This window comes from Plecotus auritus (genome assembly GCF_963455305.1).
Source record: "Plecotus auritus genome assembly, chromosome: 1".
NCBI classification, from domain to species: domain Eukaryota; kingdom Metazoa; phylum Chordata; class Mammalia; order Chiroptera; family Vespertilionidae; genus Plecotus; species Plecotus auritus.
In genome coordinates, this window is record NC_137770.1 from 106444301 (window position 1) to 106466996 (window position 22696).

Below are 22696 nucleotides of genomic sequence, written 5' to 3' on the forward strand. Positions count from 1 at the left end.
AATCTGTGACACACACAAAAAATATTTTTTGCCCATCTGACAAAAAATAGGTATAATTTTGATTGATCTACAAAAAAAAATAATAGTAGTAATTACCTATTCTTTTTGCTCCAAGGTGATTTTTTTAAAAATTGGGTGCCTATGCTTCTATATAAGGATTTCTGATACCAGGAATTAACCAATCAGACACAATCTTATTATGTGATATGACCAATAAGATGCAACTCTATTATATGACCTATACATTTATGGTTCAAGGCAGGGCATGCACACCGGATGGCTGCTGTTTTATTGGCTGTTGTCATTTTTTTTATTTGATAATCTAAGGAAAAAGAGGTCAGTGCCTCTGACTAAACAATCAAGTATTGCATGTTTCAAGAATTCTTGAGGCACACCAACTGAAAATCGCTGATCTGCACTATTATGTATCTTCTTTAAGAGAGTTTTGTATTTTTTCTTAGTCCTTTTTAAATTCTTTGGGGGGGGGCAGAATTTTATGATTTTATTAACACAAATACAATGTGTACACAATCTGTCTATTCATTTTCTTCGCTGTGCAGCCTGGCATTGGGATTGGTGACTCTGATGGCCAGCTGGGCTGCTCTTTCCATGATGGCTTTGCAGTTCTTTGAAGAGACGTTGTGAGCAATCTCAGTACAGTGACATCTGTTGCACATCAGCAGCACTTCAAGCTCCTTGACGTTGTGAACCAAAAACTTCCGAAAGCTGCTGGGCAGCATATGCTTTGTTTTCTTGTTGCTCACATAACCAATGCTGGGCATCAAGATCTGGCCCTTGAATCTTCTGCGCACCCTGTTAGTGCCTCTTGGGTTTCCGCCAGTCCTGCTTAATTTTGGCATATCGGTCTGAAAACTTCTTGATCCTCTTTTTGACAATCTGCAGCCATAGGCAAACTACGGCCCGCAGGCTGGATCCGGCCCGTTCGGCTGTTCTATCAGGCCCGTGGAGCCGAAAGAGCGGAGGGTTCTCTTGCTCTCCCCTCCGCTCCTTTACTTTGAATTTATATTAGTTCACACAAACACTCCATCCATGCTTTTGTTCCGGCCCTCCGGTCCAGTTTAAGAACCCATTGTGGCCCTCGAGTCAAAAGGTTTGCCCACCCCTGATAGGGTTTCAGGAGGTGTCTGAGGGCAGCCATAGTACTGAGTAGGAGATGGCTGCCACCTCCACGGGCAGTGCCGAGAAAGCGGGGGCTATCCTTTTTAAATTCTTGATTACCATGTTCATCAGCAACAAATCCAGGCAAACACTTCTATATGAAATCTAAACCTCAGATTTTAAAAGTTAGTTCTGTTTATTAAAAAAAAAAAGAAGAAGAAGACTGGGGAGGACTGGGGTGGACTGGGGAGGGTTGAAATACAAATGATTTGAGGGAGGGTGGATTTAGAGAGAGAGTGAGAGGGAACAAGAGAGAGAGAGAGTGGCTGGTGAGAGACTGAAAATTTTCTTCCCATTCCCAAAAGGCTTATTTTTTATCTTTCTTTTTCACACTGTAAAGTGTCAAATTGCAAAGTTAATTCTCATCACTAAGGAAGGATTGTAAATGTACTAATTAAGGATTACTGGGCATTTTAATTTTATTCATGAGAATGGAAACTTTTAAATGATTAAACATTTATTTGTCTTCTTTTACATATTTACTAGTATGTTATAGAATATTACAATTTAACATTAATATTTTAGACTCTAGGTTCTAGAGACTTGGATGACTGCTTTAAAATAAGAGCTGTGCTTATTGATAAATTTGATTTTATAAATTATGATGCAGGAGTTTCCTTGAGAAATTGTTCTTTTCTTCGAAGATGAAGTCCTTAACAGGATGAGATCTTATCTTGCAGGAAACCGTGAATTCACTGTGGAGAATGATTTGGATTTCACTCTGGGAGAACATGAGGTACCTTTTGAGTACTTACTGTCTCTTTCAGTGATTTATCTTATGCATGAAAATAATCTGCATTTTCAAAACAGATTAATCCATCCTTATAGAAATTGAACAGTTGTTCTGCAAGAAAATCTAAGAGAAAGAAAAATGAAATAATTTATTTTTGCTAAGGTAACTATGCTAAAACAAGGTAAAAGTGAAAAAAAATTCTTGTGTCTTTAACTGAAAATTCAGGTATTTAATAATTATGTCAAAATTTTTATTTTAAAAAGTGAGGCATTCATTCATTGAAAAAGTTGGAATTATTGTCTCCTTTACAAAAAAATGTTAACGAGATTATGAATTCTAAATTATGAAAAAGTAATCTTAATATAATATTATAATGATTTTAAAATTAAAGACTACGTTTCTTTTCCCAAATTTGCCTTGCCTTTTAACATTTAGTTTGGATCCCTCTGCTACATTCCCTCAGTAAATAAGCTTCCTAATTCACAGATAGTATTAAAAAAGTATAACTTCACAGAAAGAAAACAAGTTACAGTGCTTCAAGCAAAACTAAATTATATTGCTTATAATGGCACCAACAATCAGAGATTTTTATTTCTTAATTGAATCATGGGTTTTTGTTAACAAAATAAAAGTTTAGCTTTTTATAAATATGTGTGTAGATGCACACTGTCCACTTGTCACCTTGATGGACAGAGATTATTATTAACAATAGTGTAATGTAGGCATACAGAGTCTGAAATTCTGTCTCTTAAGACTTAAAGCCTGCCCATAGTAACAGCTGTTTTAAATTTAGGAGGACAGGAGTGAGTTAGGGACATTTTGTAAGAAACAAATGAGCCCTCACCACACACCAATTGCTGATAAATTCAGAAAATAATAAACATTCTTCCTTGAGCAAGGAAGCAACATAGAAAATACACCTGCAAAGGCTTATTTTCAAAACAGAAAAGATGCTGCTGAGGAACTGAGGCATTTGCTGAAGTTCCTTCATTTCTCTGTTTTCACCTTTTTTTCCATTCAGGACAGTCCCTGGCTTCAATTGTTCTCAGAAAATCCCAGAAGTCTTGATTTAAATAAAATAAAACCCAAAACTTCACAACTCAAAAATGTCAGCTTCAATTTTAAAATCTAAGTAATTCACTATTTTTTAATTCTTTATTGATTAAGGTATTATATATGTGTCCTTATCCCCCCATTCCCCTCTCCCGTTCGTGCCCTCACCTCCCTATTGTCTGTGTCCATTGGTTATGCTTATATGCATGCATACAAGTCCTTTGGTCACTATTACCCTACCTTCCTTTAGTCTATGCTTTTTTTTTCTATGAAAATAGTGTCAACATATTTTACAAAAATCAATCAAACAAACAAAATCCATCAAAAAGCAATAAAAACTGCAGAAAACGGAATAGTTCTTAATCCACACAGTAAAGAGTCTGCTTAACACTATATTAAAAATAGATAGTATGCTTTATGCTTTATCCTATGGTTCGCATTCTTGAGAGTTAGTGAAAAACTTTGAACAAACCTGTTCTTTAAGTCAACTGTGTGAAATTTTAAACTACAAACTTTCTAGTATTTTTAAATATCACATAATTGATGTAAATGAAAAATTTTGTATTTCTTAATAACTCTAACATAATAAAATTCTTCCAAGTTGACATTTTTATTTGAAATAGATCCTGTCTGTCCCTTAACACCTTAAAACTATATGTACTTCTTAGTTCCTTGCCTTAAATCATAATTTGAAAAACTTCTAAAAAGAATGTTCTATAGTCAGAGGTAAAGGAAGGAAGGAAGGAAGGAATGAAATAAGGAAGGAAATAATGCAAATTGTCTGGGACACCATCACTCTGTAACAGTAATGACCCACAGGCTGCCTGTTTAGATATATTTATATCATGTTCACTGACATTCATTGGCCAAAGTAAGTCACATGGCCAGCCCAAATGGGGTTACAAAGTATGCTTCATCTCTAAGAAGGTATTGGGAATTATATCTAATGAACATGAATGTATAATCCTCTTATCAAAGAGGGAATAGTAGATAATGACCAATAGTAATACAATCTACCAAACTAGTGGTCACCACTTAAATATAAATAGAAAATAAAATGCTCCTTTTTGCAATAGAAAAAAAGAGATAGAAAAAACACATACAAAGAATAAATTTAACAAAAAATTACAATATTAATATGAATATTATTTTTCTTGAAAGATGCAAAACTCAAATGCAAACTTTTACTTTGTTACCAGATGGAAATATAGTATGATTTAAAAATTCCATTCTCATTTTAATGCAAATTAAATAAAAATCTTAGTTTTTGGTGTTCTTTAAAATAAAAATAAATTACATGTCTATATGGATGGGGGAGGGGTCATTCATGAGAAAGTGTTAAGTGATAAAGCAAGTTGCAGAAAAATTTGCAATATAATTCTATTTTTATAAAATAAAAATACTACATGTGTTTGTGTTAATATAAATATAAATATATGTTTGTAGGAGCATGTAGAATAGGATAGATAGATCACTTGATTTACCTCAGAAGAAAGAATTTGTAAGAGACTAGGGGAGTAATTCTTTTTTCTTTTTATAGCTCTATATTGTTTGACAATGGAGTTTAGTCCAGCAGTAAATAAAAAATCAGAGAATCATCAAATATTTTAAATCTTGTCTAAGTATTCATTAAAAGTTTGCATGTTTTAGGCTACTGACATAGGTGTATGCATAGAATAAAACATATTTTGTTTATTGGGCTTAGGTATGAGGGGAAGCTAGGTAGTCATCTCCTGCCATCAGCGTGGCTTTACTCTTCAAAACCAGCCTGGCACTCTTGAAAATATTACTCAATACAAATTTCTCTTTTTATAAGGTAATTGAAGATGGCAGCCAAAATGCAAATCTGATGAGACTCTCTTATATATCAAGGTTAGACCCAGGCTTATTGCAAACAACAAGGGCTCCACTTTTTTATGCCTAAAAATACCGATCAAAAGAACCATAGAGCCCCTACTTCAGTTTTAATGACATTTAAATCAGATTCACACAAACCTTATTTTTATGTGGGTAACCTTGTTATTAGAGTGCAACTCTCTGCAGTATATAATATTAAATATCAGAACATATTAGGAAGAAACTAAAATGGCTGTGAATATTTAATATAAAGTAGCCATTTTAATAATTGAAGAACCAACTTTACAACACTGGAGAAATTCTCAGAGGAACCATTGCATTTGGAGGGCTGCTGAAAGTTTATCTGAGAGGATATTTTGAAGTTATCCCAGAATTTTTTTCTTATCTTCTGTAGTCAGACACTAGAATGCCTTATCTGATGATACCACACTCTGAGTTTTGCAAGGGATCAAGTCAGGACTTTTTCTTAATATTATTTTATGCATTTTGTGACTGCCTCCAAGAACTTTGTGCTATATCATGTATCTATGCGTGACTTGTGGTTAAGATGCTGTGGAAGAAAATAACAATTCTCAAGCCTTTGGGGCTCCAAACAAACCTAATGATATCTTTAAAACCCTGTCAAAATTCTTCTGAACAAATGAGCTTTAATAAAATATTGGTAGGAATGTGTATTCATGATGCCCATGACACAGGATTCACAGTGGAATTCAGTGGGGGGATGTGATGAGGGAATCAGTTATTCACCACCCAGCACTCTATGGGAATGAGAATCCTATATAATCCTATATAATAAAATCATAATATGCAAATCAACCAAACGACCAAACAGCAGAATGACCATCCAGATGACCTTCCAGACAACCACACTATGACATGCACTGACGCCTGGCCAGCCAAGGCGATGTGATGTGATTGGTTGGGGGCCTTGCCATTGCCGCGCCATTGCCCCGCAGAGGAAGGCCCAGGCCACCCTCTGCAGGGCAATCAATGGGGGGTCCCCCATGATCGATTGCCCCAAAGAAGAGGCCCAGGCCAGCAGCCAGCAGGGCGATTGATCAGGGTGGGGGGGGGTCTCCGTGATCACTCCAAAGAGGAAGGCCCAGGCCACCCTCTGCAGAGCGATCAATCACGGGGCTCCGTGGAACCGGGGAACCAGGGGTGTGTGGCAGCAGACTTGGGCAGCGCCAGGCGAAGGCGGGTGTGGGTGGGGGTGAGGGGTGAGGGAGGCCCCTCCCCAGACAAGGCAGCCTGGGCCATGAGGCAGCCTGGGCTGTGAAGGCCTATCCTTGCATGAATTTCATGCATGGGGCCTCTAGTTATTCATATAACTGCCAAGGTACAACCTCATGAAAAGTACTAGCATATATGCCTTACTTTGAATATTTGAATGTTCATGACAAAGTTCTTATGTTTGATCCTGAAGTTTCTTAGTTATCAAAAAGAAACATATTTGGCTGAAGAATGCAGGGGCCTTATTTTTTGAACATCAAGGAAACTACCAACTACTTCAGACCATCAAAACTAATAATTTGATCCTGGCCACATTTGGCAAGTATATTTAGAATGCTGTATATGGAAATTTTAAGAGGTAAACACCAACATTAATGTGTTAAGTATACTTCAGACAATTATAAACTCCAGCTAAAGGGAGAATAAATTGTCCTTAAAAATAAAAAAAAAGGTCTCTTCCTGACTTAATTATTAAAAGTGATGTCAGGGAAAATGAAAAATGTAAAATATCATCTAGTCTGCTTGCAAGATAAATTCAAGTAATATTTTCCTGATATTGTGGCAGAAAATTCCATCCAGAAATTTGGGAGGAAATTTTATATTTGCCAAGCAATCTCTAAGAGAAGATTTGGAGAACAAATTTGATTTGTTATAACTTCCAGAAAATGCTTTTGAAAATTTTGGGGTAAAATAGGTTCTTATTTTACCGAGAATAAATGAGCAGACCTTGCATGCCCTTATCCAATTTTTATTTACTATGTTTGTGAAACTTTTTTCTTTTATAATATAAGCTTTTATATTAATGGCTCTGAAAGCAAAACAGCATGATAGGCTTGGTATTAAAAATGGCCTAGCCTGCCCTAGCTGGTTTGGCTGAGTGGATAGAGCGTTGGCCTGTGGACTGAAAGGTTCCAGGCTTGATGCCAGTCAAGTGCACATGCCCTACTAGGGGGCATGCAGGAGGCAGCCAATCAATGATTCTCTTTTATTATTGATTTTTCTATCTCTCTCTCCCTCTGCCTTCCTCTCTGAAATCAGTAAAAAAAAAAATCTATAAATAAATAGCCTAACCTGGCTGGTGTTGCTCAGTGGTTGAGCATTCACCTATGAACCAGGAGGTCTCTGGTTCAATTCCCGGTCAGGGCACATGTTTTGGTTGTGGGCTCAATCCCCCATGGGGGGTGTGCAGGAGGCAGCTGATCCATGATTCTCATTATTGATGTTTCTTTTTTTTTTTTTTTAAATATATTTTATTGATATTTTACAGAGAGGAAGGGAGAGGGATAGAGAGCTAGAAACATCGATCAGCTGCCTCCTGCACACCTCCCACTGGGGATGTGCCCGCAACCAAGGTACATGCCCTTGACCGGAATCGAACCCGGAACCCTTCAGTCCGCAGGCCGACGCTCCATCCACTGAGCCAAACCGGTTTCGGCTCATTATTGATGTTTCTATCTCTCTCTCCCTCTCCCTTCATCTCTGAAGTCAATAAAAATATATTTTTAAAAAATGGCCTATGTTGTGTTCTTGTCTCAACCCTTCCAAACTCTTGCTTCCAAAGAAAGCTCAATAGCCAGCTCAATATGCACATAAAGTCACATAACTAAGATTTAAAATGTAGATCTCAAGTTAAAAATTAAATCTTTCTTTAAAATACAATTGATTTTATTTTGTTATATTTAATTCTACAATTTCAAATGGAATCAAAAGAAACCATGGTTTTGAAATAAGGAAGTAGGTTAAAATTCTTGCCTCATTTTTGCTACTTAAGGAATACACCTTTATGTGTAGCAACATAGAAGTGATTGCAATTTCCTGTATACACTGTGGATTTTATGCTTCTGTGCCTTCTCAGATTATGCTTTTCTTCTCTAAAATTCTCTTTCCCTTTCCTGGCTGGCATGGTTCAGTGGTTAGGTGTCGACCTGTGAACCAGAAGGTCACGATTCGATTCCCAGTCAGGGTACATGCCCGGGTTGCGGGCTTGATCCCCAGTGTGGAGTTTCAGGAGGCAGCCGATCAGTGATTCTCTCTCATCATTGATGTTTCTATCTCCCTCTCTCTTCCTCTCCCTTCCTCTCTAAAATCAATAAGAATGTATATTTTTAAAAATTCACTTTCCCTGAACTTTTTAACTAAGCTAATTCCTTCTTGACCTTCAAATCTCAGAGCAAGTAAGTCATTTGCTCTAAAGAGCCTGGTTCAGATGGAGTAGCCTTTCTTTTACTCTCCACAATACCCTACTCAACCTTCCATCCTAGCCTTTCCACAAACTGTGTGCTCCATGCTGCCTGGGACCAGGACCATACTTTATTTGGTTTTATATGTGCAGCCCCTCTCAGAGGGTCTCTCATGCTAGTCTTTCAATATACATTGGTTGTCTAATATTTATAGGTAAATACATGCAGGTATACATTATACATGCCACAGAAAATAAGTAGAGAGAAGTCAATGATTAGGTAGTAGTGATAGTGGGCAGTCAGGAAAGAGATACAGAAGAGGTGACACCAAACAGCATTCTAAAACTGAAGAGGCCATGCCACATAGAGGGCGAAGTTGAAGGAAGTGTGAGAGAAGAGACTCTCAGACAGGGAAAGAGTATGTGAGGGAAGAAAAAAAGAAGGGAGGGAGGAAGGGTAAAGGAACAGAGGAAAATTTTTAGCAAAGAGGGAACGAAGTATAAGGAGATTTAAAACAATGTGGAGCGGTGAGAACTGTGGTAACCTGGTAACATACCTCATTTAAAGGAGCCATTACCAGGCTTTTATAGATTCTTTTCATATAGAAATTTGGAGCCTAATATTACTATAGCTTCTTTTTTAACAAAAGCTCATAATTGGATATGAAATCTCCAGTTTTTAGATATTAGTAGGTAACTTCATGTCTTAACACAGGCTAGAGAGACACATCCTTGGGCTGAATTTGTCTACTGACTCCTGTTTTATGTCCAAAGCAATAAACATGTAAACTGTGGAAAATGAGCCATCTTGACTCACCAGGTCAGTGGTCAGGTGGTGGTGTGGGAATGTTATAGAAACACCCATTTTTATCTCTGTGAAGTTTTCTAATGATGAGTGTGTGCTCTGATGAGTGTGCTCTCATTGCTAACATTCTCTATCGGTGTGAGACCACTGCTGAATTTGTGGACAACCCTGAGGTATTTCACACTCCTGAATGAAATGGAAAGATCTGGAAAAAACACTCTAAATAGTTTAATTTTACACTCTAAATAAATCTCCAGGGTGAAGGCAAAGGGGGAACAATAAACAGTTCAAGGATTAAAAAGTGGGGACACTTACTTTCAGGGCACCTGAAAAGAAGAAAAGGAAGAAAGTAGAACAAGAAAAACAAGGAGAGTTTGCCATGGAAACCGAGGGAACAAGGCCAATGAGGTCATTTATTACAATTATGCTCAGATTATATAGCACATTTGTTTTTTATTAATAAAAATGACATGAAAAGTAATTCTAATGACTATTAAATTATTTCTTCAGTATTCTTTTGCATGTGGGTTCAAGAGTTAACATTCCCTAACAAATAATACAGTATGAGAAAAGAGATTTGAGACTAGTTTCACATCTGCTTTACTTTAACCTTTCTACACAGGAAAAACAGTCCTGATGATTTTGCCCAGTTTTTAAACTTGGAATTGTCTTACCTAGAACTGAAAGCCCTCACACATGATGAAATGAATCTTGTGGTGTTGAAACTTTGGAAACCTGGCATAGAATTTTCCTCTTAGATTTGAAATTCACATGAGAAATATCTACAATTAGTACACAAATATGGGGAAATGTTCAACCTCATTAGCAATCCAATATACACAAATCAAAGCAACAGTAAGAGAACCTGAATAGTTTAGAATAGTGCTGGTTTCTGGTGCTGGCTGCTTTACTATTCTACTTTGAAACAGTGCTGTAGGTTGTATATTTGGGACAAACCCTATAGAAAATAATTTGGCAAAGCATTTGAAGAACCACAAAATATTCTGGCTCTGTAGTTTTTGGAACTGAATTTGAAATCTATAAAATACGAGAAAAACGACATATATAGGGATTTTTGTGCCACCTGTATTTACAAGATATCAGGTGTACCTAAAATGGCTATTAATTAGTTCAGTATATTATTGAGGTGGATGTCCCTAGAAGCAGTGCCTGAGATGGGGGTTGTTGTGCAGTGACTTAGTGAGAGTTTTGCTGGTAAAACCTACAAGGGAGTGAGGGGCCCAGGAAGGGACTGAGGAAGAAACGAAGTGAATATGTGAGTTCAGTTGTAGTCAAACCTCAGCCTGAGTCAATGGGGAACTCTGAAATGTGAACAGTCCCATGGATTAAGCCCACCTTGAACAAGGGTCTGGCATTTTTTAGGTGTCAGCCATTGGTTAAAAGTCATCTCTAGGGGGAGAGCAAAATCATCCCTGCATTTCCAGATAAGGCAGCCCCTGTCATTCTGGAGAAGGGTTTAGCTCATAGTTAGTACCTGAAGAATGGACTGGCCCAGTGGGCAATGGACATTGGCAAGCACCCCTCTGCTCTCCAGGTTGGAGAATATGATGGTATGTCGAATATGTCGAATCCAGCTCACTTATAAAGGGCAGAACTCCTGGACTCCCGTCAGGTTTTATCAGCCTAATCCTATTTCTTTTTCTTCTACAAACAACATGCCTCTTTGTCTACAAATGGCTTCTTCCAGAAAAGCTGCTAAATTATTCCTCCAATACTCTTCATACCCTTTCCCCATCCAATACTCTTCATACTGTTTCCCCAGCCAACACTCTGGCCTTAAATTACTAGTTGAAGAAATTGATGAAGAAAAAAAAGAGAGAGAGAGACATTGGCAGGTAGAAGACACAAGTCTGGCTTTTAGTGGTTCAAACATGGGGATATGTGTCTTTTTTCTTCTTCTTAGTGCCAATCCAGTATATCACAGTAACAGAATGGGTGAGTCAGAAGCTTGTCCAGTCTCCTTTGGGAGCATCTGCCCTGTTCTGGTTTAGGCTGTGGAGTGTGTGTCTTTTAATCCAAAAATATGCCTCTCTATACAACCCTTTGAATGCTACAGGTAGTTAGTGGAGAATCTGGTTGCTCTTTCCCATATGGTCATTAGTTTCCACTTCTTATCTTTTTGTTTATCTTCCAGGGAATTTAAAAGAGAAATTGTTAGGTATCTCAAAGCTATCAGGAATGGTCAGTTTTCTGTCAAGTTAATTCAGAAGAGCTTTTAAATGGGGGGGTGGGGTGGGTATTCACACATTTGAGAAACTCCTTTGAGAATTCTTTTAAATTAATGTCTTTTTAGTAAAGATTTCCTGTTTAAAGCAGACATTCTTATTTCTACCCACTTTAGAAACAAATGATAAAAATGCAAATTCAAAAGTAATGAATGAAAAGCACCAAGGCTTTTCCACCTGAAGCCTTAAAAATATTCAAGAGACAAGGAGATGACAGAGAAGCAAAAAAATTCAGGAAGGACTGAAGTGGTCAAGTAATTATGTTTGTAATTCAAATCCCTGTTCTACTGAAGCATCCATCTTATATAAAAACTGCTGATAATGAAATTTTGAAATTTTATCCCTGCTATTTTGGCTTCTGTAAACGCTTGCTTGCTTAAATAATAAGGAAAATAAGACTACTCCCATTCCAGAGAGGCCGTGGACTATGCCCCAGACAGAGTTGTCAGTGCTGACACCCGGCCAGGCCTTGAGATATGGTCTCATGGCCCCTTCCCAGCACGTAGGCCTTCTTTCCCAGAAGGCCCGGAAGTCTCATTCCAAATTTGGGAGACAAAAGAGCAAGGAAAAGTATAAATAGAAAAGGTTTCCTCCGTGTGGGGGCGCCCAGAATTTGAAAGGCACATTTTTCTCTGGCCCTGCCCTTAATAAAATGTAACTCCCTTTCTCTAAGCATGGCTTGTTTTATTTTCTGGTCTTCTGTAACACTACCACTGAACATTGAGACTTTGGATAAGGTACTTTCTCTTTTCTGTAGGCTCCAGATTTAGAATGTCTGGCTTTCAATGTTGGCTCACCACACACTAGCTTATTGATCTTTGGCCTAGTAGTCCCTTTCTGCCTCAGTTTTCTTTCCCCAAACAGGAGCATAATAAGAGTACTTATCTTCTAGGGGGTGATTTGAGGATTAAATTAATTAATGCTACTCAAATGCTTAGAAGAATATTTGGTACATAACAAGCATTAAAACAACACTGGCTACTAATTTGTTAGATATTATTATTATTAAATTAAATAATATATATAAAGAAAATAATAAGTGTTCAATAAATTCTATGACAAGACTTAAATGTAAGACTCAAAACTATAAAAATCTCATAGAAATATTCTTTCTGATATATCTCCTCGGGTAGTGGAAACCAAAGAAAAAAATAAACAAATGGGACTACATCAAACTAAGGAGTTTTTGCCCAGCAATGGAAATCATCAACAAAGAAGAAAAGACAAACCACTGAATGGGAGAACATATTCCCATTGATACATCTGATAAGGAGCTTATATCCAATATTTATAAAGAACTTACAAAACTCAACACCAAAAAAACCCCAAACAATCCAGTTAAAAAGTGGGCAAGAGACCTGAATAAACACTTCTCCAAAGAGGACATACAGATGACCAAAAGACATATGAAAAGATGCTCAGCATCACTAATCATCAGAGAAATCCAGATTAAAACCACAATGATTAAAACCTCACACCTGTCAGAATGGATATCATCAATAAATAACAAACAACAAGTATTGGCAAGGATGTGGAGAAAAGGAAACCCTTGTGCACTGTTGGGAATGCAGATTGGTGCAGACACTGTGGAAAGCAATATGGAATACCTCAAGAAATTAAAAATGAAACTGCCTTATGATCCAGTGATTCCACTTTTGGTAATTTATCTGAAAAAAACTGAAAGAATATATGTATCCATATGATCATTGCAGCATTATTTGCAATAGCCAAAATTTGGAAGCAGCCAAAGTGTCCATTAGTAGATGACTGGATAAAAAGCTATGATACTTTTACACAGTGGAATACTACTCTTCTGTAAAAAGGAAGAAAATGTTACCCTTTGCAACAGCATGGATGGGACTAGAGAACATTATGCTAAGTGAACTAAGCCAGTCAGAGAAAGACAAGTCCCATATGATTTCACTCATATGTGCAATTTAATGAAAAAAACTGAACTACCAAGCAAAATAAAGACAGAATCATAGATAGAGAGCAGGCAGACAGCTCCGGTGGCAGGGAGGCACAGTGTTGGGGGGTGGGGTATAGAGGGATTGAGCACAAAAGGAAAAAAAAGAGAGACAACTCATGGACATGAATAACAGTGTGGTGGGAGGGTGGTGGGTGGAGGTGGAAGATGGCATAGAGGGGATAAATGATGATGGAAAAATAAAATAAAATAAAACAACATTGGCTGCTAATTTGTTAGATATTATTATGATTTTTAAATTAAATAATGTATATAAAGAAAAGAAATGTTCACCCTAGCCGGTGTGGCTCAGTGCCGGCCTTTGGACTAAAGGTCCTGGGTTTGATTCTGGCCAAGGGCACATTCCCAATTGCGGGCTCCATCCCCAGTGGGGAGGGGTGTACAGGAGGCTGCCGATCAATGATTCTCTCTCATTGATGTTTCTATTTCTCTCTTCATCTCCCTTCCTCTCTGAAATCAATAATATATATATATATATATTTAAAAAGAAATGTTCAATAAATTATATAACAAGGATTTGATCTGTATATATTCATAACAAAGGGTATATTCTATATAAACACCAACTAAGTTTTTCCAATTTGATGTCATCATTATTTAGAGCAAATGAATCACACATCTCATGAAAAGGTAATGGAGGCCTTCTATGTGAAATATTGACAGATCTCTTTAAGTTTATATTATTAACATGGTATATCTTCTTTCTTCATTTTTTTTTCAAGGAATATAAAATATCCTCTTAGCATGATGGATCACACTGACAATACTAAAAACAAACAGTCACTTAAGAAACAAGCTTTAATAAAATTAGCCCTCCTCTCCAAGAATGATAATAAAGAAAAGGAGGAAGGGAGAGAGAGACAGAGCAAGAAACAGGGGAGGGAAGGAGAAGGGGAGGAGAGAGAGAGAAAAAAAAAAACTTTAATAATGAACAAATAAAACACTAACAAAATAAAATGGTTTTATAAAAATGTTATCAGTATGTAGCTTAGAAGCTGAAGTCTAGATATTATCTCTAATTGATCTTAGAAATTAGTCAATACTGGTTCAATGCCACCTATGGTGAAAGGGTAAACTACATCTCATTTCCAGGCAAATGCACATATAAGTTTTCTTTCTGGTAATTTCATGACTTAAGGCAAAGCCTTGAAATTCATTTATAAAGAAAATGTAAACACATTTAAGTTAAGTGTTGAAATATGTCTTCTAGGTAATAAAGGTGTTTCTTCCCTAGTGTGATATGTTTCCTTAGAGACTCTGTGCTCCACAAAACCATACCAGGAGTTTATGAAGGAAATACAGTTGGAGCAGCCACTCCAAACTATGCGACTTTGTGACCAGAGCACTATAAAAACACAAATTGGTTCCTGGAACAATAACTTCAAGAGCCCAGTTGGGCAGCTCCCAGAGTCTAGAAAGTGCCACAACAGAACAGGAGGGGCAGTGCTAACAACATGTACATTAGACAGAGCTGGCAGGGCTGCAACAATGCAGGTGGCGGAGGCTATGGGTGCTAGGAAGGTGGGCACTGGGGGCTACTTACTTCTCTGGGGTGAGTGCCCCCCAGTCCAGCGATCTTTATCTTCTTAAAAATATAGTTTATAAGTTCCTAGCACTAGTGTGGCAATTAAGCCGAGTTTTCTTTTTCCTTTTCTACTAAAGGTAATAATTTGATTGTTACATAAGGTGCTCCTTGCCTAGAAAAAGATCATGAACCAATGCAATTTCCTGGTTCAACAAAGTTCATTTCTATTGATCAGCTGCATGTAAGTTCATTTGCATTATAGGTTCTCTAATGTGACCAAAATGGTATTAAGAAATTTTATACACTAGAAAATTTACATAGAAACTTACTAAGGAAAATGTTGCTTTTGACTACCTGAGAGTTATCATTTGATTAAAGTGTTGGGGATCTTTGAGAGAACTGAGAAATATGCAAAGGGATGAGGTAGATGGATGGACCCAAAATAATAATAGGAAGAATTAATACTTAAGATAATGTCTAATGCATTCCTGATACACTCTACATGCTTTTTGTGGATTAACCCATTTAATCCTCACAGCAATCCTTATAAGGTAAGTTTTTACTACCTCACTTTTACAGATGAGGGAATTGAGGCACAGAAAGGTTAAACCACCCTTCAGTAAGTGGTAAATGGGGATTAGAACCCAAGCCTTTTGCTTTAAGCCATCTGCCTACAGGCTCCTGGTGAACTCTTTAATTAGGCAGAAGACGCTCCCCAAAGCACAGGCAGCTGTGTAAAGTTTTCTGTTACCTGAAGCCGGGAGGGAGGGAAAGCATGCTGGACAGACAGACAGACAGACACCGCAGCTCTCTGGTGTGGTAGCTTTTGTGCTGCCATCTACCATTTCTAGATCCTCACAGATGCCAACTCCAAACATCCTATGCTTTTATATCAGTCCTGGCTCCTGGTAGGAAGAGGGTGTAGGGTTATTTTGATTTAAAGAAAATACTAGAACAGTCTGACTATTTCTCTAAAATACAAAGGATCTTTGGGAATCCTAATATCCATCATTAGCATTTTCCCAATTTTCTTCTCTCCTAGGGGGGTGACAGAACAGGGGGCTATGAAATTAATCAATAAACTAAAATAGGAGTGAGCACTGTTAAAAAAGAGAGAGCAGTAGTGCACAGGAGGACCTGGGATTTCAGCTCCTAGGGGTGGGAGGGCCTCTGAGGAACAAGGAGCATCAGGTTGGCATCCAAGCCTCGGCTCCAGCAACAGGCTGAGGAGCCTGAGAAACAAAGTGGCTGGAGAGACTTTGGACTTAACATCCACAGATCTCTGCTCTTTTTACTCTCAGCCTGTTCCAGCTGTTTCCAACTTCAAAAGGATTGTAGCTCATTGAAGACTTGGAGAGTAAGACGGTATTTATAGCTGATCCCATGGCTTAGGCACCAGAGAAAGAAGGAAACCTTGATCCCAAGAAACAGGTGAGGAGAGTGGAAATCAAAGCAATCAGACAAGCTCAAGAATTCTTGGGGGAAAAAGAAACAACTCAAGGCCAAGAAGCAGCCAGGGGACAGTCACCTGGAGGCCAAGGCCATCTTGGCATGAGAGGTTCTCTCCTCTAGGAACTGCTCACTAGGTCCTGGGAACCAGTGGTCCATGTTTCCATCATGTAGGAAGTTTGGGGAGACCGAGGAACCCCTAGGGCCTTTGCTAGGAGAACAGAGATTCTGGAATCCTATGTTAGAACTCGAAGGGATTTCCCAGAAAATGAGGGTGTGTAAACACACACACAAAAATTGTAACAAAATAGGAACGTTCAGGGCACCACTTTCAGTTCAATAGATTTAAATGATGTGGCAAACAGGAAAAGAAGGGATGTAACAGGAAAGACTGAACTCAGGTTTATTGGAGATGATTCTTAAACCACCAGGAATAATGTTTGGACATGAATCCACGATCATTGACCAGAAGGCCATGTTACCAGGTTTGAGGATGGGAAGCAGGAAAAACCAGCCAAGGTCTAAGATGGGAGACGGGCATTTTGGAGCTCGCAGAGGGGTGGACAGGTTAGTTCTATATCTCCCCTGATAGCAAGCATCAGACAAACACGTTCACAGGCCACACTCCTGGACTACTCTCCAGACCTACTGACCCAAGACTTCTGGTGGGAAAGAATCTGTGTTTCTTTTCCTTAAAAAATTTTTTTCTATGATGTTTTTATTGATTTCAGAGAGATGACAAGGGAGGGAGAGAGTGATAGAAACATCGATGAGAGAGAAACATTGATTGGCTGCCTTCTGCACACCCCCTACTGGGAATTGAGCCTGCAATCCTAGGCATGTGCCCTGATAGGGAATTGAATCAGAGACTTCCTGGTGTTTTGGATGATGCTCAACTAACTGAGCCACACCAGCTGGGAGGAATCTGCATTTCAACATTTCAAAACGTTAACATTCTTCTACATATTAGTATTGGAAAACCACCAGTTTAGATTTTATTATTTGCTATCTATAAATTTGGGTGCTTGGATGATAAATGAGAAGAATGATCCAATTATTTTCCAGAACTATGAAAACTGAGCATCCATGAACAGAACGTAGTATTATAATTGAATAAGCCTCCTTACATTGACAGTGTCACTAATACTTTTAATCGCTCTCTTGCTGCATGGTAATTAAGCATAAATGTGCATCTGGTTCCCGAAATGATTGTGATTTGTGTGACTTCAAGACATTTCCATCCCAGTATTTCTGCAGTCAGCAGGAGAGAGAGGCATGAGCCAGTGGGTGTTATAGGGATACAGGTGAAGAACAGACCAACTCTTACTAGCATGGGTCTGGGAGGTTAGGTGTGCTGTTTCCTACAGCTGAGATATTGGAGAAATGAGAAGTCATAACTAATCTCTTCCTTTTTTGGATAGAAGGTGGAGCCAGCCACTAGTCTGGGCTTTCCTTTCCCAGGTGGGGACCTTCTTAAAATCCCAGCTCCTTGATTCCTTCCCAGAAGCCCCACACTCTGATCCTTGAACTTCCCAGAGCCTTGCTACTCCCTTCCCATGGCCTGCCTGGGTAGGAAGGATGGTTGGCTCATCCATCATGAGCAGTACAGCACTTCCAATGTGCAGGAAGATTCACATCCGACCACAGAAAAACCAGATGCTCTCCAGTCCAGACCTCTCATTTTGCTGATGAGAAATGAGGCTCTGAGAACTGAAATGCTTAATCGGGGGCAGCTTTGTATCTTGAACTCCAGTTTCCTAATACCTAACACACTGTGCCTTCTTTTCCATGTGTGCCCGAGTTGGTGTAGCTCTGGCTGGACAGAGATGAGCAGGTGATTAAGAGGACTTGTACACCAGGCCCCGCTGGGCCTGTGAACAGCTTCCTGATCTTTCCCCATCACCAGATCACTCGACCTAGGATCACCCCATTTTACTGGCCTTTTAAAATAACAATTCACTTAGAATCAGTATTGGAGGCAGGTTCTTAAGCCCTGTGAAAGCAACATGGCATATGTCTTCCTCTCCATAGGAAGACTGATCATGGAGCAATACATTTTTGACTCCCATTTGTTATTTTCTAGCAAAGTTTCTTACCCACTGTTGCCAAAGGGACCAAAATTAAATTCTAACATTGCTTGTGGTAACTTTGAAAGGCTGAGGTAATGCAGCTTGGAAATAAAGCAAGGTTCTAGGGACAGATGTTACTGCACACAGTCCAGCCTGGTTCAATTTCTACATGATTAGGTCATTGGCAAGGGCTGGGAACTTCTGGGAGATTGGACTTGGCCCCTGCCCATAAGGACAGTTTTCAGAGAAGTTTATGGGTTGTATAGGAGTGTCCTCAAGTCTATCAGAATCTTTACTCTTAAGAATAGCCATGTCCCATAAGAGTCTGATCAAGGAGTTTGGGGAAAAAATAAAACCCTTGTTACCCTTGCTACTTCTCCACCTAATTGCCAGATAGCATAGGAAACCATGAGGGCATATGTTTTTAAAAGGCACATCTGTTCTTCTCTATAAGTGTCCTTCATTTCGGCATGACTAAGTGGATGTTAAGATGTCTGTTGAAATGGTTCCTTTACAAGAGTTTATCCTCAGGCTGAAAAACTCCCAGAGACATCACATGAGTATGCTTAGCTCCTGTCAAGTGATACTCAATTGCTCTATAGGGGAAAGAGAGGCCTTCAAGTGCCTGTGGTTCCAGCCAAGAACGAGCAATTTGGCAAGCTTACCAGGGCAGAATGCTAGGTAATTCTTCTGAAAGTTGTCCTGGAATGGTGAAAGCTTTCACTCTAAAGACCTTATCCAAGAAATCCCCCTAGGTCCCATATAATCATGAACTCTACATTTTTCTTTTTGGAGCAGATAAATGATTCTGTCAAGAATAGACCTCATGGTTGCAAAGAGAAGAGAATGACATTTTTAGTAGGAATTCAGTCATCACTTCACTCATCTGCAAGAATGAAGGGGGAAAAAGGTGTTAGTGGCATATAACCAAATATAATAGCTTCAGCTATGTGAAACCCTTTATACATCTTGGAATTTTTGAAGCCGAAGTTATGCCAAGATACACTCAGGCAATACAACCTGAGAAAACAAAGTTTAAATAAAGCGTTCTGACATCTTTTTCGAATGACACATGCAATTTTGTAATCTACCAAGCTTACATAGTTTCTTCCAGCTTGAGAGAATGTAGCACCATAGGCGTCTGGCCCCAAATCAGGAAGAAAGTTGGGCCTGGACTAACCCCTAGATTCTCTGTGGCAGCTGATCCAAGAGGCCAAGACACAGACAGAGAATTAACACAGCACCCCTTAAGCTGAAAGGTTTGGGGGACTTGTGCTCATTCCTTTGGTTTCTAAATATAATTATGAGCAAAACTTGAGCTGGGAATGAGCAATGCTGATGTGAAGTCATTTTGGACCCAAATTAAGGTAGGATAAGCTCTCCTTCATGCTTCAGAAGTTATCCGGGAAACCCAGAGTCTTCCTTCTGTAGGCTGATCACAGCAAGATCTCCATTTTACCTATCAGAGCCAACCTCAACTTAATATGATTTTCTGCACTTTAAACATTCTAATTAAATTCCCGAATTTATTTTTTGGAAGAAAGAAAGTAGATCATTTGTTTCAGTCATAGAAATAAATATATCTTTGGCCTGTATTAAAACCTGTTGGACTCCTAAGCTCTGTTTGAAATTCACAACATGGGAATTTACAGAATTTTCATAAAAGCAATTGAAGAAATTACAGCATCTCCATGAACTCCCAGGGTGTACTTCTATTAACAAAAGATGTTTTGCTTTACTCACACCTGCTCAGATCTCTGTGGGGGCTCAAGCGATACACATTCCAATAGAGCAGCGTCAATAAAATCAAATAAAAATTAAGTTACAAGGAATGGAATGGAGATTTTTACCATGCAAAGTGCATTTGAAAAGAAGCTGAGCTCCTGGAACTGAGTTTTTAGTAGGAAATTGTTGCAGAAAGATAATTTTTTTCAACCATAAATCCTACAATTTTGACTTTGTTGATTTCTCTATCCTACAACTTGAACACATCTTCCCTCTGGTTCTGTGTGTGCATATGGGTGTGGGGAGGAGGGAATGGAATGGGTGGGGGATGTTTAGAAGAGGTAGGAGGAAGGGATAAAGAGCTAGTAAAATAGGAATTTTTTTCCTCATTGCCTGTTACTGGAAAGAATTAGGGAGCTCTCACAAAGTCTGCCTATATTAATGTGTTTCTACTCGTTAGATTATGGTCTTAAGAAAACAAAACTCATATTTTCTTTACTCTAAATATATGAAGTTCAATTTCTTTTAAGAAACCTCTGTCTATGGAGAGATAAGGTGAGAGCTGAGTCCCCTCTAATTGCCAACACATTTGTGTTTATACATAATATTGATATTACTAGGGTTTTGTTGTTCTGAGAGTCACGAAACATCGAAGGAACCCTCCCTATGCAGACTATTACATTAATAGTCCCTTCCTCCACACACAAACTCACAAGGATCACATTGAATTGCATGGAAAGGGAAGGTCCCTTGCCTTGAAAGAGATGACTCCCTTTGGGGATCAGGAAAATGACAAATACATGAGTGACAAGACAATGTTATTTGTGAGAGTGAAAAGTGCCTTTCTATTTTACAATTTTGTGGCTGCTTTTGAAGGAAGGAGGATTCTAAAGAGAACCCTTTGCAGAGTGAAGTGATGGGTGTGAGAGTGGCAGACAGAGTCTCTGGGGAGGGGCAGGTAGCCATGTGTGGGAAAAGCACCTATTGGATGGCAGGAGATCCTGGACACAGGAACGGCTGCCTCCAAGCTATGAAGGAGAAGGAAGAAGAGCAAAGTAAGGCTCCCTGTGGCTGAAGGGAAGCTCTAGGAGGGGACAAAGACGTGCACTGGGGACTTCTACTGAATTTTCATTCATTCATTCATTCATTCATTCATTCACTGTGTTCAGACATCTTTACTAAGCACCTGCTGTGTGATCAGCTCTGTGCTAGATAGTGGAGATAAGGTAGACATTGACTTGCAAGCATCTTCAGTGAAATATCTCACTTCCTTGTGGAATGGATTTTCTTTTGGAGAAGGTAGGAAAGCACTCAGAGACTTTGCCAAGACTGGCACTGGTGAGAACTCTGAGGCTGCCAGGAGAATAGCCACACCTGCCTTACTCACATTTCAGAGGGGGTGTCCATAAAGGAAAAAAACAAACACCAATGTGTTGGCTCTTACTTGTCATAATTAACTTGGTGACCAAGAATTGTAAGCATCTAAAAGTAGGAATAACATGCATAGCTACTCAGGAATGTGGAGGGAAGAAAATGGTTTGCTTTATTTTGGCTTACTAAAGTTCTCAGTATAGGAAGGTGGTTTTATTTAGTTATTTTGTTCTTTCACCTTGCTCTAAAACAGTCTTTGGAGTTTATTTTATTTTATTTTTAATCCTCACCCAAGGATTTTCCCATTGATTAGAGAGAGTGGAAGGGAGGGGAAGGGGGTAAAGAGAGAGAGAGAGAGGGAGGAAGGGAGAGAGAGAGAGAGAGAGAGAAGCATTTATGTGAGCGAGACACATTGATTGATTGCCTCCCAAATGCACCCTGACCAGGAATCGATCAATCAACCCATCGAGCTGCAACCAAGATACTTGCCCTTGACCAGAATCAAACCTGAGGCCCTTCAGCCTGGGGTCTGATACTCTAACCACTGAGCAACTTGCCAGGGAAAATCAATCTTTGGAGCAGGTTTTTAATGGAGAAGTCCCAACAAACTGTGTGTTGGAGTAAGTTGTAAGGTGTGCAGGAATTTCTTACCAATATAAAGTTCTAAAAGTGTGCAAGTGTTTTTTAAATGAATATTGTGAAAATTTGGATACCTAAAAACAGCTCCTCTTCCCAAAACCTCAATCTTCTTTATTACTGTGACACAGGTGATAGTCTGTTTCTGTTAACATGCATGACCCCAATAGGTGTTCCCAAAGTGGTAGCTGTAACTCTACTCCTTCTTGTCCTATTCAAGAAGGAAATGCAAGTGAATAAGACATGCGGGGACTGACCAGCAGACCCTGAGTGATGGATGAATGGATTACTTTAACACACATTTCTGTGAAAAAGAGGGCTAAGGGGCTGCTTGGCAAGAGGCACCAAACAGCCCCATTAGCCTGCCTCCTTAGGCTTTTATTGTAACAACAGCTTGAACTAAAATTAATCTATAGATACTATCAGCAGGTTAAGTATCCTTGAGAAAGCATATGCTTCTACAAGGTCGGGTCTAAAGACTAAACATAGAGATTCTAGTAAAACACCCAGGGGCTTGGACTTGTTTGGGAAAGTCAAGGCAGGAGCTTCTACCTTTGGCAAGGTCCCCCTAGAGGCCCCCGACCTTTCAGAGAATCCTCCTTACAGACTTTCCAACCAAGTCCTATACCTCCCTACAAAGACATTATAG

At 38.9% G+C, this 22696-nt stretch overlaps 2 pseudogenes across 2 annotated transcripts in view; one reads left to right on the top strand and one right to left on the bottom strand.

Moving 5' to 3' along the window:
- Nucleotides 1-536: 536 nt before the first annotated feature.
- LOC308240716 (large ribosomal subunit protein eL32-like) lies at nucleotides 537-10447 on the bottom strand (annotated as a pseudogene). The gene is made up of 4 exons: nucleotides 10396-10447; nucleotides 9355-9365; nucleotides 1127-1273; nucleotides 537-897 (listed from the first exon to the last, which is right to left on the bottom strand). The product of its transcript is annotated as a large ribosomal subunit protein eL32-like (transcript).
- A 114-nt stretch (nucleotides 10448-10561) lies between these two features.
- The window catches only part of LOC308240723 (splicing factor 3A subunit 2-like), a 94535-nt pseudogene continuing 82400 nt past the window's right edge, over nucleotides 10562-22696 (top strand). The window contains exons 1-2 of the transcript in view: nucleotides 10562-10610; nucleotides 10964-10995. The product of the transcript in view is annotated as a splicing factor 3A subunit 2-like (transcript). The remainder of the gene's footprint in view (nucleotides 10611-10963; nucleotides 10996-22696) is intronic.